This window comes from Musca domestica, unplaced genomic scaffold, assembly GCF_030504385.1.
Source record: "Musca domestica strain aabys unplaced genomic scaffold, Musca_domestica.polishedcontigs.V.1.1 165, whole genome shotgun sequence".
Taxonomy (NCBI): domain Eukaryota; kingdom Metazoa; phylum Arthropoda; class Insecta; order Diptera; family Muscidae; genus Musca; species Musca domestica.
Genome location: NW_026712228.1, coordinates 289,667 through 305,705, shown reverse-complemented (window position 1 = coordinate 305,705; position 16,039 = coordinate 289,667). Strand labels below are relative to the sequence as shown.

The 16,039-nt window shown below is 34.1% G+C and overlaps 1 protein-coding gene across 1 annotated transcript in view; it reads right to left on the bottom strand.

The window, feature by feature from the left end:
* LOC109614160 (GATOR complex protein WDR24-like) overlaps positions 1 to 14,814 on the bottom strand; it is a 186,213-nt gene extending 171,399 nt beyond the window's left edge. Inside the window, exon 1 of the mRNA XM_059120289.1 lies at positions 14,535 to 14,814. The gene's annotated coding sequence lies outside the window, so the exon portion shown is untranslated. The remainder of the gene's footprint in view (positions 1 to 14,534) is intronic.
* Between the last annotated feature and the right edge of the window lie 1,225 nt (positions 14,815 to 16,039).

Sequence of the window (16,039 nt, the reverse complement as noted above, 5' to 3'; positions counted from 1 at the left end):
AAGAGTCTGAGGCTTCTTGACATAAACTCGCGACTTCAAAAATGCCCGTAAAAAGAAGTCTGGAGCGGTCAAATCAGGCGATCTTGCTGGCCAGTGCAAATCGCCAAAACGGGAGATTAGACGCCCGCAAAATGCATACTTCAGCACATCGATTGTCGTATGTGTAGTGTGTGCCGTTGCACGGTCCTTTTGGAACCCCAACTCATCATTGTTTCGAAGTGCTCACCATTCACAGTAACCGTTTGGCCTGCGACGTCTTCGAAGAAAAAATGTCCGATGACTCCTCCAGCGAAAACATCACACCATACAGTGACTTTGAGCGTGTGTAATGGCTTTTTGTGGGTTACACGCGGATTTTCAGTGCTTCGGTACCGTAAATTGCACGTCCAGGAAATCTGCAACGAAATTCACGTTGTGTCAAAGTCACCGACCGATTATTGGCCAAATAAATAGTCACCAATATTTCGCGTTCTGGAGCAGCTTAGCGTAACATTGTTTATTAACGTGTATTCAAAACAGAACTGACATTAGAGGCCAATCGTAAGATTTATAGCATTTTCTGATAGGAGGATTACTATTGCGCCTTGCAAAGAGAAACCGAAACCAATAAGGGTTTTGATGGACAAACCAAGTGCTATCAAATCCTCATGGAATTTTCCAAAACCCAGACTGACTTAGACATGGAAATTATAAGAAAATTTGCAGGCAATTATATAATAAGTGCAGTTTTGTAATAAATCAATAATTCAGAGATCACTTTTCTCTTTTGTAAATAAATTAATCCTGAACCAATACTTCTTGATTTATAATATGTTATTGTACAATAGCACATATTTCTTATTCTGTCTATATATATATTTTTTTAATTTTTGTCTTTTTCTATTTTGCAATTTCAATTGGATGGTGTTCGTTGTAATGCAGTAATCAAATCAACGCTAGGCAATGACCACGACGGGCCTTCAGAAAATTTTTGCCGCTTTTGAAATTTGCACAACTCAATGTCATTGATTGTAAAATATATTGATGAATTTTCCAGATGTTAAGGAAATTACACAAACAAAACTAAATAATTTCCATAGCATAGGGGCCGCGTGTTCAATGTTAGCGGCGGGTGATAATTCTTTTGTTTTTGGGGTCGTTATACTCATTGTGGGTATAACACGCCATAAAAATTGTCAAATAGATAAGGGGGTACAATTTGTACTAATACACAACATTACACGTTCCGTTCTGCTTTGTCAATTGTGACATATGTATGTGTGTACGATTTTAATGACATATATAACTCGTATAAACAGAAATATATACTTTTGTAGGTGTTTTTTTTTTTTTGTTGTTTTTGAACTTTGAAACGTGGTTTTATTAAATGAGCCACTAATTTTTGCTGGCTACTAGACTTTGAAATTTTTAAAAGAAACATTTTTTTTTTTGTTACTTTTTTTCAAAGTTCAGTTAGCATTTGGTCGGACGGTCGACATCCTGAGGTTCTGCTTGTAAAACCATGCCAAATTTGTATACCCTACACCATAAGGGTATTATATATCTGTGCATTTGTTTGTTATAATGGAGAATGAAGTGAGATAGACCCATAGTTACTTTTGGGGATCTTCATAGAAGCACTTTCTAAGTCGATTTATGCCTGTCAGTCCGTCTTTCCGTTCCTTTGTCCATGTATTTTTGTGAACAAAATGCAGGTCGCATTTATTATCCGATTGAGATGAAATTTTCCAAAAAGTATTTGTTTGGCCCCGGGACGAACTCAATTGAAATTGGTGAGAATCGGTTCAAATTTAGCTCCGATATATATCTTCAACAGATTTGAGGTTAATTGTGCATCAAATAGCCAATATCTGCCCAAATGACCTGAATTTTGGCACATTCGACCGAATTCAGTTAAATTTGGTAAAAGAATCTGTTCAGATATAGCCATAACTTCCATATATATGTTTCATTCGATTTGATGTTTGAGTCCCTGCACTCCACAACAATGATATTTGGTACCAGATATCAGATACAGCCCAGAAATGCCTCTGTAAAATTTTATCGAGATCGGATCAGATTTGGATATGGCTCTCATATATATCTTTATCCGATATCAGGTTTATTGTGCACCAAATGGCCAATATCAGTCCAAATGACCTGAATTTTGGAATATCCGACCGAATTCAATCTAGAAGCAAGTACATCCAATTTGGAGAAAATTTGTTCAGATATAGCTCCGAATTGGTGTTTAAGTCCTTCACATTAGTAATATGCGCTCCACAACAATGATATTTGGTACCAGATATCAGATACAACCCAGAAATACCTCTGTAAAATTTTATCGAGATCGATAGCTCCCATATATATCTGTATCCGATATCAGGTTTATTGTGCACCAAATGGCTAATAAATTGCTAAATTCATCCTGGAAGCAAGTTCTTCAAATTTGGGGAAAATCGGTGCATATATTGGTATAGCTCCCATAAGGTATTGAGTCGATTCAGTCCGTTCGTCTATCCGTCTGATAAAAATACTTTGGAGTCCGAACGTTGTGAAGTAGGGAGACAAAATTTCATTCAAATTCATTTTAGTTCCGTAAAACTTTTGGTATAAAAAATAGGCTATATTGGTCGACGTTTTTGTATGCAATATAATTACTCCCATACCCATATAACTAACTATCCTGGCAGATTTAATGTGTTCTGAGGCAGTTTGTTTGTTGTAGGAAAGATCCTTGCTGAAAACTGTTCATATAAGTCCAAGTTTTATTATAGACCCACAATATCTGCACCTCGTCATATTCGGTATTTTGATGATTTGTGTCACACTTTTCGCCGAAATTGTTTTAAATTTGATATTTTGAATTTGTATAGCCGCATATAATTCGCTATTTTGACTGATATTCGCTATTTTGACATTGCAATTTTTAGCGATATTGTTCAACGGAATTATTTCAAAGTTGACATTAAGTGTTGCCAGTAAATATTATCTTCTCTCATTGAAAATAAGCTACATAGGCCCACATTTTCGTATAACCCCTATATAATTGTTCCTAACGATATTCGGTATTTTGCTTATTTATGTCGCACGTTTCACCATTTTTTTTTAATTTGGTATTTGGAGTTTGTAATGGGAATACCTTCCTATGGCAGAATATCACCTATCTAGGCCCCCCTCTTCGTATTCGTACCCATATAATGGTACCTTCAAATATTCAATATTTACCCGATTTTTCAACGGAATCGTCTAAAAATTGGTGTTTGGAATTTACAATAGGTACCGCCTCCTCTGATAAAAAAATGTACTTTTATACCCTCCACCATACTATGGAGGGTATATTAACTTTGTCATTCCGTTTGTAACTCCTCGAAATACTCATGTCAGACCCAACAAAGTATATATATTCTTGATCTGTCTGTCTGTTGTAATGACGCTATCTTTCGAATGAATTGAGATAGATGGCTAAAATTTTGCACACATGTTTATTTTTCCAGTAGGCAGGTTAAGTGCGTAAATAGGCCATGTAGGTCCACGTTTTCGTATAGCCCCCATATAATGGTACCTCCCTATATTCGGTATTTTGATGATTTTAACGACATTATTCACGGGAATTGTTTCAAATTTGGTATTTGAAGTTCGTTATAGGAACTACAGTCTGTGACAGAAAATTTTCTGTGCGGGTCCAGGTCTTTGTATAGGCCCCATATATCAGTACCTCCCTATATTCGGTATTTTGATGATTTTAGCGACATTATTCACCGGAATTGTTTGAAAATTGGTATTTGAAGTTCGTAATGAATACTACAGTCTGTGACAGAAAATTGTCTGTGCGGGTCCAGGTCTTCGTATAGGCCCCATATATCAGTACCTCCCTATATTCGGTATTTTGACGATTTTAGGTACAATACCCACCGAAATTGTTTGAAATGTGGTATTTGAAGTTCGTAATGGATGCTACAGCCTGTGACAGAAAACTGTCTATGCTGGTCCAGGTCTTTGCACAGTTCCAATTTAACGGCACCTCCTTATATACGATATTTTGATGATTTTAGCTACATTATTTACCGTTTATTTCAAGTTTCCAATTTGAATATGGTAATGGCTTATGACAAACAATGCCTATGTATGTCCACGTCGTATAGACCCCAATATGACGGCTATATTCGGTATTTTTAAAATTTTAACAGAATTTTTTAAGGATTTTATTTTTTAAAAATTTCTTAATTCGTTGCAAATGGTCGAGGCTATTAAAAGTTCGGCCCGGTCGAACTTAGTGCTTTTTAACTTGTTTTGACTAAAAACAGCCTGTACGGCTAGGTGTAATTTTTCGTATATTTTAATAATTTCAGAGACCATTCCAAAATTTTTGAAATTTTACATGTTTCTTTCAAATCGAGGAGGGTAATAAATAATAATTTCATAAACACGTCGTAGATTTATATAATCAAAAACATTTTTCATAAAAATCCGCAAAAACTAAAACAAACTACCTATTTATCTTATGACTAGATAATGATATTCTTTCGAAACCTTATTTCCATAATTTGCTCCTCCCACAATTATGAAGGTCATTTAAACTGAAAAAAAAAACTCATTAAAGTACAATTTCTTCTTAACAATTATCCATTTTTATGATTTATCTCTCGATGTTTACGGAAGATTATAGTTGATAATAGTAGCTGTGTTGCATTTGTATCTGCATCATCATCACCATCATCGGCATCATTATCCTCAAACTGTGAAGTGATTAACAAATGTTAAATTTCTGAATAAATATCCAATACTGACTGGATAGTTCTGTTGAAATGCAATTCAAATGGGCTTTTCCCTACAGCACAAGGTGTAGGCATTGCGGGTTCTTCACCACATAAGCAAAATAACTCATTACATTGTAATGTAAACAAACTACCTCTTGCCTTATGAGACAATTGAAAAATAATGGGTTATTGTTGCAAAAATTAAAACGTGTCCTATGTCCATTTTTTATACCCTCCACCATAGTATGGAGGGTATATTAAGTTTGTCATTCTGTTTGTAACTCCTCGAAATATACATTTTTGGGGCCTAAAAGGTACATATATTCTATGTCGTCCGTCTGTCGTTCTATCCGTACGTGGAAATCACTCTAGACTTCGAACGAAATGAAGTGGGTTCATAAAATTTTACTCAATTGTATACAGGGTGAGATAAAAAAAACTGCAAAAACTGTCAAACGCCATAATTTTGACATTTTTTTAAATTTTATTGAACAAAAGCAAAAAATGTCGGAAATAACATCAAATTTTAGAATAAGTTTAGATTTGTTCGAATTGGTCTCCTTTACCACGAATTATGGCCTTAAAACGGCCAAGGAAACCGTCACACGCTGCCCGAATGTTGCTCTGCGGTATTTTGGCCCATTCCCGGCGAAGTGCTTGCCTGAGGTGATCGACAATTTGGTATTTTCTAGTGCCAACCTTGCTTTCCAAAATACTCCAGATAAAATAGTCCAACGGATTGGTATCCGGAGATTTTGGTGGCCATAGTGCGCTGGAAATGAAGCGTGGAACCTCATTTTGTAACCATTCTTGGGTGGCGCGTGCTGAGTGCGATGGTGGATGGATGGAGTCCTGTTGGAATGTCCAAGGTCTGCGTAATATTTGCGTGCCTAAGACTTTAATACACCCTCCAGAATATTTTCGCGATAATATTCGTCATTTATTCTGATGCCACGGTCGATTAATACGAGCGGAGAGCGACCATCGGCTGTTATGGCGGTCCACACCATCACAATGGCCGGCGCTTGAGTTCTGGTGACCAACCGAAGGTGCACATTTTCAGCTGACCTCTTTGGTAAGTAAACACCATCATTTTGTTTGTTTACAAAATGGCTGGACAACGAAGGTTTTTTCATCGGGGAGAGAGAAAACCAAATTAGGCAGTTCACTACGTTCGGCCAAGCGAAGCAACTCTTTAGCTCTTTTAAGTCTATCCATACCCTACACCACAAGGTGGTCAGGGTATTATGTCTTTGTGCATTTGTTTGTAACAGGCAAAAGGAAACGAGATAGACCCATAGTTCCTTTTGATGATCTGCATAGAATCACATTCTGAGTCGATTTATGCATGTCCGTCCGTCCGTTCGTCTGTCCGTCCGTCCATGTATTTTTGTAAACAATGTACAGTTCACATTTATTGCCCTATCCAGATGAAATTTTGCACAAATCATTTATTTGACCCAAGGACGAACCCTATTCGGTCAAAATTTAGATATAGCTCCCATATATATCTTCGTCCGATTTGCTTTTATTGTGCACCAAGCGTGTAATATAAGTCCGAATAGTATGGAATTTTGCACGTACGATCAGATTGAACCTGAAAATAAGTATGCCAAATTTGATCGAAATCGGTTCAGATATAGCTATAGCTCCCATATATATTGTTCATCCGATTTGTTTTTTTTTTTTTCTCCGCAGCCGTAATATGCACTCTGTAACAACAATATTTGGGGAAATATTTCAAATACAGCTCAGAAATACATTTGCTAAATTGTATCGAGATCGGTTCAGATTTCGATATAGCTCCCATATATAACTTCGTCCGATTTACCTTTGATTGTGCACCAAACGTCTAATATTTGCCCAAATTGGATGAGTCTAGAAGCTAGTATGTCAAATTTGGTGAAGATCGGTTCAGATATAGCTATAGCTCCCATATATTATGTTCATCCGATTTGTCATATTTGTTACCCACAGCCGTAATACGCACTCCGCAACAACGATATTCAGGGAAATATATCAAATACAGCTCAGAAATATCTTTGCCAAATTTTATCGAGATCGGTTCCGATTTGGATATAGCTCCAATATATATTTTTATCCGATTTCAAATTAAGTCTGCACCAAATGGGCAATACAAGTCCGAATTTAAAAGATACAAATGCTTCGGCATATTTAGTACTTTGAACTTTAAATTATAATTATAATCATAGCGTGTATGATTGAATTCTTCCATTAAAAAACTTTATGTGGAGCTCTACTAAATTAGCAAAGTGGTGTAGGGTATCACAAAGTCGGCCCGCCCGACTTTAAGACTTTCTCTATTGTTTTTTTTTTTTTTGAAAATTTCAAGATTCGTTCCAAATGATGGAGGATATTCAATGTTCGGCGCGGCCGAACTTACAGCTTTTTTATTAGTTTTGACAAATTCTTTTTTGTGTTATGATTATTCAAAATATTAACCCTCTATTGGGCAGGTGCCGATTATTCCGAGTATTCCCATATTGTCCATTTACGCACATAACCTAAGGCTGACATAAATATTACTATGTGCCAGGTTTGGACTATATCGACTATTACACTTTTATAATAATCCGTAAGTAGCGCGTAATATAGTCGCCTTGTGCCGACAATAACTAACGATTATGCTACACGTTTTAATTGTGTGCTGGCCATATTCATTTGTGGCCATAATTTTAAATATCAGATTTATCGTGACTGTGTTAATGTGGCTTCACCATTGTTTTTAATTTTATTTTTGTTAATAAATGTTTAATTTATTATTAATTTTTATTGTTTGCTTTCAATTAATATTAAATTAAGCAAAAACAACAGCTATTGTATAATTCCATGAAAAAGGGGAAATGCAAAAAAATTAAAAAAAAAAAACAAAATAATGATTAAACAATTGTCTGGCGGCTAGTGGTTCAGCGGTGACCTGTCAATAGCTACACAATTGTCTATAGAATATTAGATGGAAGATTTTAATAAAAAAATGGAAACGAAATGAAAAACTGTAATGAAAAATATTTAAAAATCTAATAATGACACAAAAAAAATTTTAAGACAAGTAAGGAAAAGTCAAAAGTTGAGCGGGCCCTTCACCACTATGCATATTTAGTAGAGCTCCCGTAATAAAAGAATTTATTTGAAGTAGATTATACCACGAATCAATATTTGGCTTTAGAGCAGTTATAGTTTGGTTTCAAAGGGAGAATTTCAGAGGGAATATATGGGAGGTATATCTACTTCTGAATCGATTTTTACTAAATTTGAGGGAGACATTTTAATATTTTATATTTTAATAGCATTGCTATAGAGTGCATGAGAACAATATTAAAAAAATATATATCGGAGCCGAGTTGCAAAATTAGCTCCATTTGGGTCGATATTAGCCATTTATGCACAATAAACCTGAAATTAACCCGAAATCGGTTGAAGATATATATAGGACCTATATCCAAATCTGAAGCGATCTTGATAAAATTTGACAGAGGCATTCCCGAGCTCTATAAGATATCTGGCACCAAATATCATTGTTGTGAAATGCATATTACGAATGTGAAGGACTTAAACAATAAATCGGATGAAGCATTTAGGGTGAAATGAAAAAACTGCAACCAACTTCAGACTGCTGTCATTTCTAAGCCACTTGTCCGACAGCTGTTAAAATTATTCCAGCGACATCTCATTATATTGTTTATAAGCGTACAAAAGCATTTTGATGAGAATTCTCCACCAAAAAAGTTATTCGTGATGGAATTCAAGCGTGATAGTGTGATTTCTTCATATTTGGCCGGAAAACCACAAGTGGCTATCGTTAGAGCACTCCAGCATTTAAGTGTGAATAAATATTTTGTGTCTCGTAACATCGCTCGTTACCGTGATACTGCTAGCGTAGCCCGACGTCAAATAAGTGGACGGAAGAAAACAGCAACATCAGCAGAAATGGTTCGAAAAGTAAAGAAGCGACTTGATCGAAACACCCGTCGCAGGTTTCGAAAAATGGCTCGTGAGCTGAACATATAGCAATATTCCTTTCGGCGAATATTGAAAAATGAGCTCGGGGTAAAGTTGTAAAATTGAAATTCCCAAAAATGCAAGAACATACACAGCAACAGAAAAAAATTAGACTTTAAAGAGCTAAAGAGTTGCTTTGCCTGGCCGAAACTGGTGAACTGCAATTTGGGTTTCTCCATCTCTGATGAGAAAACATTCGTTGTCCAGCAGTTTGTAAACAAACAAAATGATCGTGTTTACTTGCCAAAGAGGTCAGCTGAAAATGTGCACCTTCGTTTGGCCACCAGAACTCAAGCGCCGGACATGGTGATGGTGTGGGCCGCCATAACAGCCGAAGGTCACTAAATGCCGAATATTATCGCGAAAATATTCTGGAAGGTATATTAAAACCTTGGGCATGCAAACATTTTTGCTTCAGACCTTTGGCATTCCAACAGGACTCAGCACCATCGCACTCAGCACGCGCCACCTAAGAATGGTTACAAAATGAGGTTCCTCGCTTCATTTCCAGCACACAATGGTCACCAAAATCTCCGGATACCAATCCGTTGGACTATTGCGTCTGGAGAAAGCAAGCTTGGCACTAAAAAATACCAAAGTGTCGATCACCTCAAGCAAGCGCTTCGACGGGATGGGCCAACATATCGCAGAGCAACATTCGGGCAGGTGATGCTATTTCATTCAATAAATTTAAAAACAAATGTAAAAAATATGGCGTTTGACTTTGTTGCAGTTTTTTATCTCACCCTGTATTCGACTTGATTTCACCAGATATTGGAATTTGAAGTTCTTATTATGTAAAAACGCTACTAGCAAAATATTGTCAATATATGTCCATGTTTTGGCCCCTATTTAAAGAATTCTCCCTGAATTTGTTATTGCGAGAGTTTTGTTCATAGTTTTCAATTAATTTTCTAAAAATTTGTATTTTTTAATTAAAAATAATAAATTTTTTTTGACAAAAATAAAAAAAAAATTGCTAAACCAAATCAGCTTTTCTATCTCTCAAAACAAAATTATTTAATATAATTTATTTGCATATTGAAATGTTTTAGTAAATCAAATAATATCTAGTTGAAATGTGTAATTCATTCACAACAAGCACCTGAATCATATGTCACGCTCTGTTGGAATAGATAAGTCGAACAAATTACAAATCGTATTATAACGTTTGTATGTCACCTGGCCAATTTCGCTCTAATAAAGCTTCAATTGGCTATGTTATATGGCGTAACACATTCATTACGAATGTATCACTCTCTACCTCTCTCCGATGGAAGTATGTCAAACAGCAAAGCCGGGGTTCGTTGAATTGAAGATATCTGTTTTTGAAATGAAATTAAATTAATTTCATCTCTCCAAATTTACAACAGTCAATGATTAGAAAAAACTGATTTATACAATTTAAAAAAAAAATGTATATTTTGCATAAAAAATGTTTTTTTAAAAGTCCAGGTTTTGTTATCAGCCATAAAAAGTAATTTTTAAAAATCAAATAAAAAGGTGTCGGTCGGTCGGCAGATGTATACTCTCTCTCAATTCATTAATCCTCCTCCACAAAATTTATTATATTTACAACAAAGCCTTAAAATGCTCACTCATTTTAAATTCACCCATCCATCCAGACACATATAATTTATAACGCTGTTTATTTCCCCATAAACGATGTTATGAGACTACTGGATTTACCCATTGACCAAATCACTGCAGCACGACTGGAGAATATCGGCTGTAATTAAATGTTTATAAACAGCATCAAGATAAGGCATAAATTTCAATATGATAATTGGGGGCGAATGAATGAAGATACCCGATTTTCGGGAGAAAAATACGTGACTACAACAAAGGCACACCAAAAGTAAAGTTTATATCACAGACAGATCGTGAGACATGTTAAAACAATTTGGTTTTCAGTAAAAAAAAAAGAAATATTTACATTTTAATCGAAATTTGGTTGTTGTTATTTTTGTATAATAACAATGGAGTTGAGATAAAAAAGTATTTATGAAGAATTCATGTTTACAAAAAAGTAACGTTTTATAGCTATGATGTACATTATTCTAAAAAATCGGCGAAAATCGTTTCTTATATTCCTATAAAAATAAATACGTCATAAAAAAAACTTTAAATTTAAATTATTTACAAGTATTAGTAAAAATTCATGTTTGGTCGTTGAAAATTTTATTAAAAATATTGAAGTTCATAGCTGGGGTAAAGTTAAAAAATTAAAAAAAAAAATCTTTTTAATATTACTTTTAATTCTTTAAATTTTTTTTTAACAAAAAAAACTGTAATTTCGACCGGGCTTCGAATACTCACCACCATTTGGAACGAATTTGACAATTCTCAAAACCAATAAAATCCGTTACAAATTCTGTTAAAACGGGTCAAGGTTTAAACGACGACATAGACCTGGATACATTACAATATTCAAATGCGAAACTTAAAAAAAATCGGTGAATAATGTCAACGAAAATCATCAAAATACCGAATATCAAGAAGTACCGTTACATGGGGGCTATACGAAGACGTGGACTTGCAAAAACAATTTTCTGTCATGGGCAAATTTGAAACAATTTCGGTGAATAGTGTCGCTAAAATCAACAAAGTACCGAATATCGGGAGTTACTCTTGTATGGGGACTGTACGAAGTAGTGGACCTGCACAGACAATTTTCTGTCTTAGGTTGTAGAATTCGAATTCCATTTCGAACTTCAAATACCAAATTTGAAACAATTCCGGTGGATAATGTCGCTAAAATCATCAAAATACCGAATATCGGGAGGTACCGTTACATGGGGGTTATACCAAAACGTGGACCTACATGGCCCATTTTCAATACCAAAAGTCCTGCGGACATAATATACATTTGAGTAATATTTTATCAATCTTCTTCATTTCGTTCGGAAGCTAGAGTGATTTCCACATACTGAGAGACGGACGGACATCGCTAAAACAATCCAGATTTATTGCTACAATGGTTTTTAAAAACCTTAAAAAAATCTAATTAATAAATAAATATTATCCGATGGCCTTTCAAAGTTCTAAGCATCTGCCTTGTCCTAAACTTCAATCTTATGCCAAATTCTATGTAGGTTAGACCTGTAAAGCAACTGAAAAATCAGAAAAACTTTCTGTTTTGCCCCATTTCAATTCCTAAGTATTTTGCGATCATATCCCAAAATAAGGGATTTGTAGGGGCGTCCGTCCGTCCGTTTACATGCTTGGAGCGCAAGATAACTTTCGAAGAGAGAATCTGATTTTGGTCCAAACACAAATAACAAATTCCGGCTTTTGCGCTTATTTCGTTGACGAATATAGCCAAATATCTAAATTTGGAGATACAAAGGGGCCTCTTACATTTGGAGACGATCGTAAAATGTTTAGGGGTTCAAATGAACCAAAAATAGAAAATTTTTCCTGATGACACAATTGAAACCAATCAACATGGAAGAAATTTAGCATTTTGGATGACCATTGGATTATATTTAGCTGTAAAATGGACAACAACAACTAACAGCACGATGGAGTGCGTACATATTGGGCAAATGTCCTAGTCAAAATGCTAAGGGTAATATCTATGCAGTGCTCCGTGACATAATTGCAAAAGCGAAATTAGATCGAATTCGGAAATGTGTTATATCGCTCAACTATTACTGGTACCTCTCCTACAAAAGGTCAAAACTGCAAAATAAAATAACTTACTTTATAGAACAATCAATCACTCAATTTTGTGCATACTTTGCAAATCGTAATTGTTTTTAAGTCCTGGAAAATGTGCGAAAATAAACAATATCGGTCCACCTCATCAAGTATCTCCCCCATAAAAGGTCAAAATTTTGGAAAAATTATATATCCATTAAATGCAAAAAAAAACACCGATCCTCCTCAAATTTCACTCATCCCAATATTTCCACTAAGATCTGATAAGAAGACGACAGTTATCGGCACAGGATTTGTTTTAAATATTGAACATCCGAATATTTTTATCAATTTAGATTTCAAAATTTTCCAAAAATAATCACATAGTTCATATAAAGTGTCCAAAAAGTCCAAATCCAGTACGTTGACTAAGTGTACACGTCTGTCGGCACAACCGACAGATACTTTTTAATTTGTTTTAAACGTGGAATTTTTCATATATATTTTTTAAAAATCACCCGAGTTATTTACTCGGATATTTTATATTTTTTCAAGAATCATTCAATTTTAAACACGGATTTTTTGTTTTTGACATATTTATTATATGCTTGGATATTTTTTATTTCTTCAAAGCAAATTCGGGGAAAATCTACAGGGATATAACTTCATTCAAATTGCGGATTGTAAAAATTCCTAAAGTGCGATTCTTAAAAAAAAATCCGAAAAATCTCAATTTATAAAGAGGATAGACATAAAAAATAGTTTTAAAATCCACATTTTTAACTCGGAGAGTTATTACAAAAATTCAGGGTTTGTCTTCGAAAAAAATTTGTTCAATAGACATATTAACCTGAGAATGATCTTAAAAAAACTATTTAAAAACCCATGTTTATAGCACTATACGATATCTTGCACCTATATAGAAAAATCTCATCTAGGGGTAAAGTACTCACAAAGAACTCCTTGTATGGATTTTCAGACAATTTCCTTGAAAAAATGTGGCTAAATTCATTAAAGTACCGAATATCGGGGGGGCCGTTGTATGGAGGCTATACGATATCGTGGACCTATATAAACAATTCTCTTCCAGAGGGTAAAGTACTCACAAAGAACTCCTTGTATGGATTTTCACAGATTTCTATTGGACAAATCTGGCTTAAATCATTAAAATACCGAATATCGGGGGTTAGCCTTATATGGAGGCTATGCGATATCGTGGAGCGATATGGCCCGAACTACACATTCCTGCAGACAAAAGACTGATCTGTGCAAAATTTTAGCGTGATTACAATAGACGGACGGGCAGGGCTAAATAGCCTTAGAATTTTACGCTGATCAAAAATATTGCTTTGTTACGTCTAAAATGATTATTTCGATGAGAATTACGGACTTCATATAGTCTTAAGTTATTTTAAAGGCATATTATACATAAATTCAAAAAATTTTAGAAAAAAAAATAATTATAAAATTAAAATGTTTTTTTTTTAAATTATTCTGTCAATACATAATCTTAAAAATAAAAGTTTAGAATGCACGCTTATAGTTCGTATGGTAGAAAAACATTTTTTAAGAAGTTGTCTTAGGAGTATTTTTAATTAAAAAAATAGGAAAAAATATTGACAAAAATTATATATAAAGAAAATATTTTTTATTCATTGAAAAAAATAATAATACAAGCTATTAAAACAAAATATTTCTAAAAATCCTCGTTTATCGCTCTGTTGGTTGTGGAGAAAATACTTTTGAAAATACCCACATTTATAGCTCCGATATTATTTAAAAATGTTCTTAAAAATATCCTTAAAACCATTTAATTTCGTTTTCACAAAAATTCTCACAGTCCATCTTAATATGTGTCTCTTATTCTTTGTTTAATTTAATTACTTTTGTTTTCATTCAATTCGATCAATTCGTAATTAATGGCCGGTCATACTGAGAAGAAGCGACGACAAGGCACATACACACACACACACCGCACAACCTTTGTCAAGGCAATTTCAAATCATTGTTTAACCAAAAATAAATATTGAATTTGTTTTGCGTTTTTTTTTTTTCTGGCAACAACAACATCAATAACATTCTACACAAAATTATTTACAACAACAAAATCTAAAAATAAAACAATTCACACACTTTTTTATTTATTCTTCTTCGTCTTCTTTTGATTAGCTAGCTGCTGATGAATAATATGTGAACTCTTTTGCTGTGGGATTTCTGCTTCGCCCGACTTCTCGCACCACAAACGCACACACGCACTTGCCACAAAAAAAAATCACAATTTTTGTCACTTGTGTCTGTCTGTCTGTATCGATAAAGATCGGAACGTTTTGAATAATCTATCTACAACATATAGGTGAGATGTCGTGAATCATGCACAACCAACCGCGGCGCTATGATCGTTTTATGGAAATTCGTTTTCGAACTAAACCATTGCGTACGAATTCATTTGGTTTTATACCGATGAGGAAAAAATTTTCAAAACCATATTTTTTCTTTTGTTTATATTCGAAATAGTCTTAATTTGGGGGAGACGACATGTCGCATAGACCAATGAGAGTAAAAATTTAGTGTGTGTGTGCGAGTATTCTGCAGTGATCTCTGTGATCTGCAGAATTCTCTGATTTTTTTTTTTAGTTCTTCTCTGAGTCTGACCATCCATGGACCACGCAGCGATGCTGTTTGATTCATACAAACAATGCAAATGGGAAATATATATATTTTTTTGTTTGATTTCCCCATAAAATTATTCATCATTTGCGGGATGTAAACAAAAGCAATGAAGACCACATAAATGAGGAAGAATATAAATACCAAAAACGTGTGGGTAATGGTCGAATAAAAATTAACCTACGGAAGGGTTAATAAAATGATTTTAAGTGGATTTTCAAGAAAATATTTAAAAGGACAGTGGCTTTTTAGAGAATATTTTTTCAAGGACCAAGAGACCAATGAACTTGGATTTTTAAAGAATATTTTTTCAAGGACCAAGAGACCGATAAACGTGGATTTTTTAAAAATATTTTTTTTTCAAGGACCAAAGACCAATAAACGTGGATTTTTAAAGAATATTTTTTTTCAAGGACCAAAGACCAATAAACGTGGATTTTTAAAGAATATTTTTTTTTTTCAAGGACCAAAGACCAATAAACTTGGATTTTTAAAGAATATTTTTTTCAAGGACCAAAGACCAATAAACGTGGATTTTTAAAGAATATTTTTTCAAGGACCAATAAACGTGGATTTTTAAAGAATATTTTTTCAGGGACCAATAAACGTGGATTTTTAAAGAATATTTTTTCAAGGACCAATAAAAGTGGATTTTTAAAGAATATGTTTTCAAGGACCAATAAACGTGGATTTTTAAAGAATATTTTTTCAAGGATCAATAAACGTGGATTTTTAAAGAATATGTTTTCAAGGACCAATAAACGTGGATTTTTAAAGAATATTTTTTCAAGGATCAATAAACGTGGATTTTTAAAGAATATGTTTTCAAGGACCAATAAACGTGGATTTTTAAAGAATATTTTTTCAAGGACCAAGAGACCGATAAACTTGGATTTTTTAAAAATATTTTTTTTTCAAGGACCAAAGACCAATAAACGTGGATTTTTAAAGAATATTTTTTTTCAAGGACC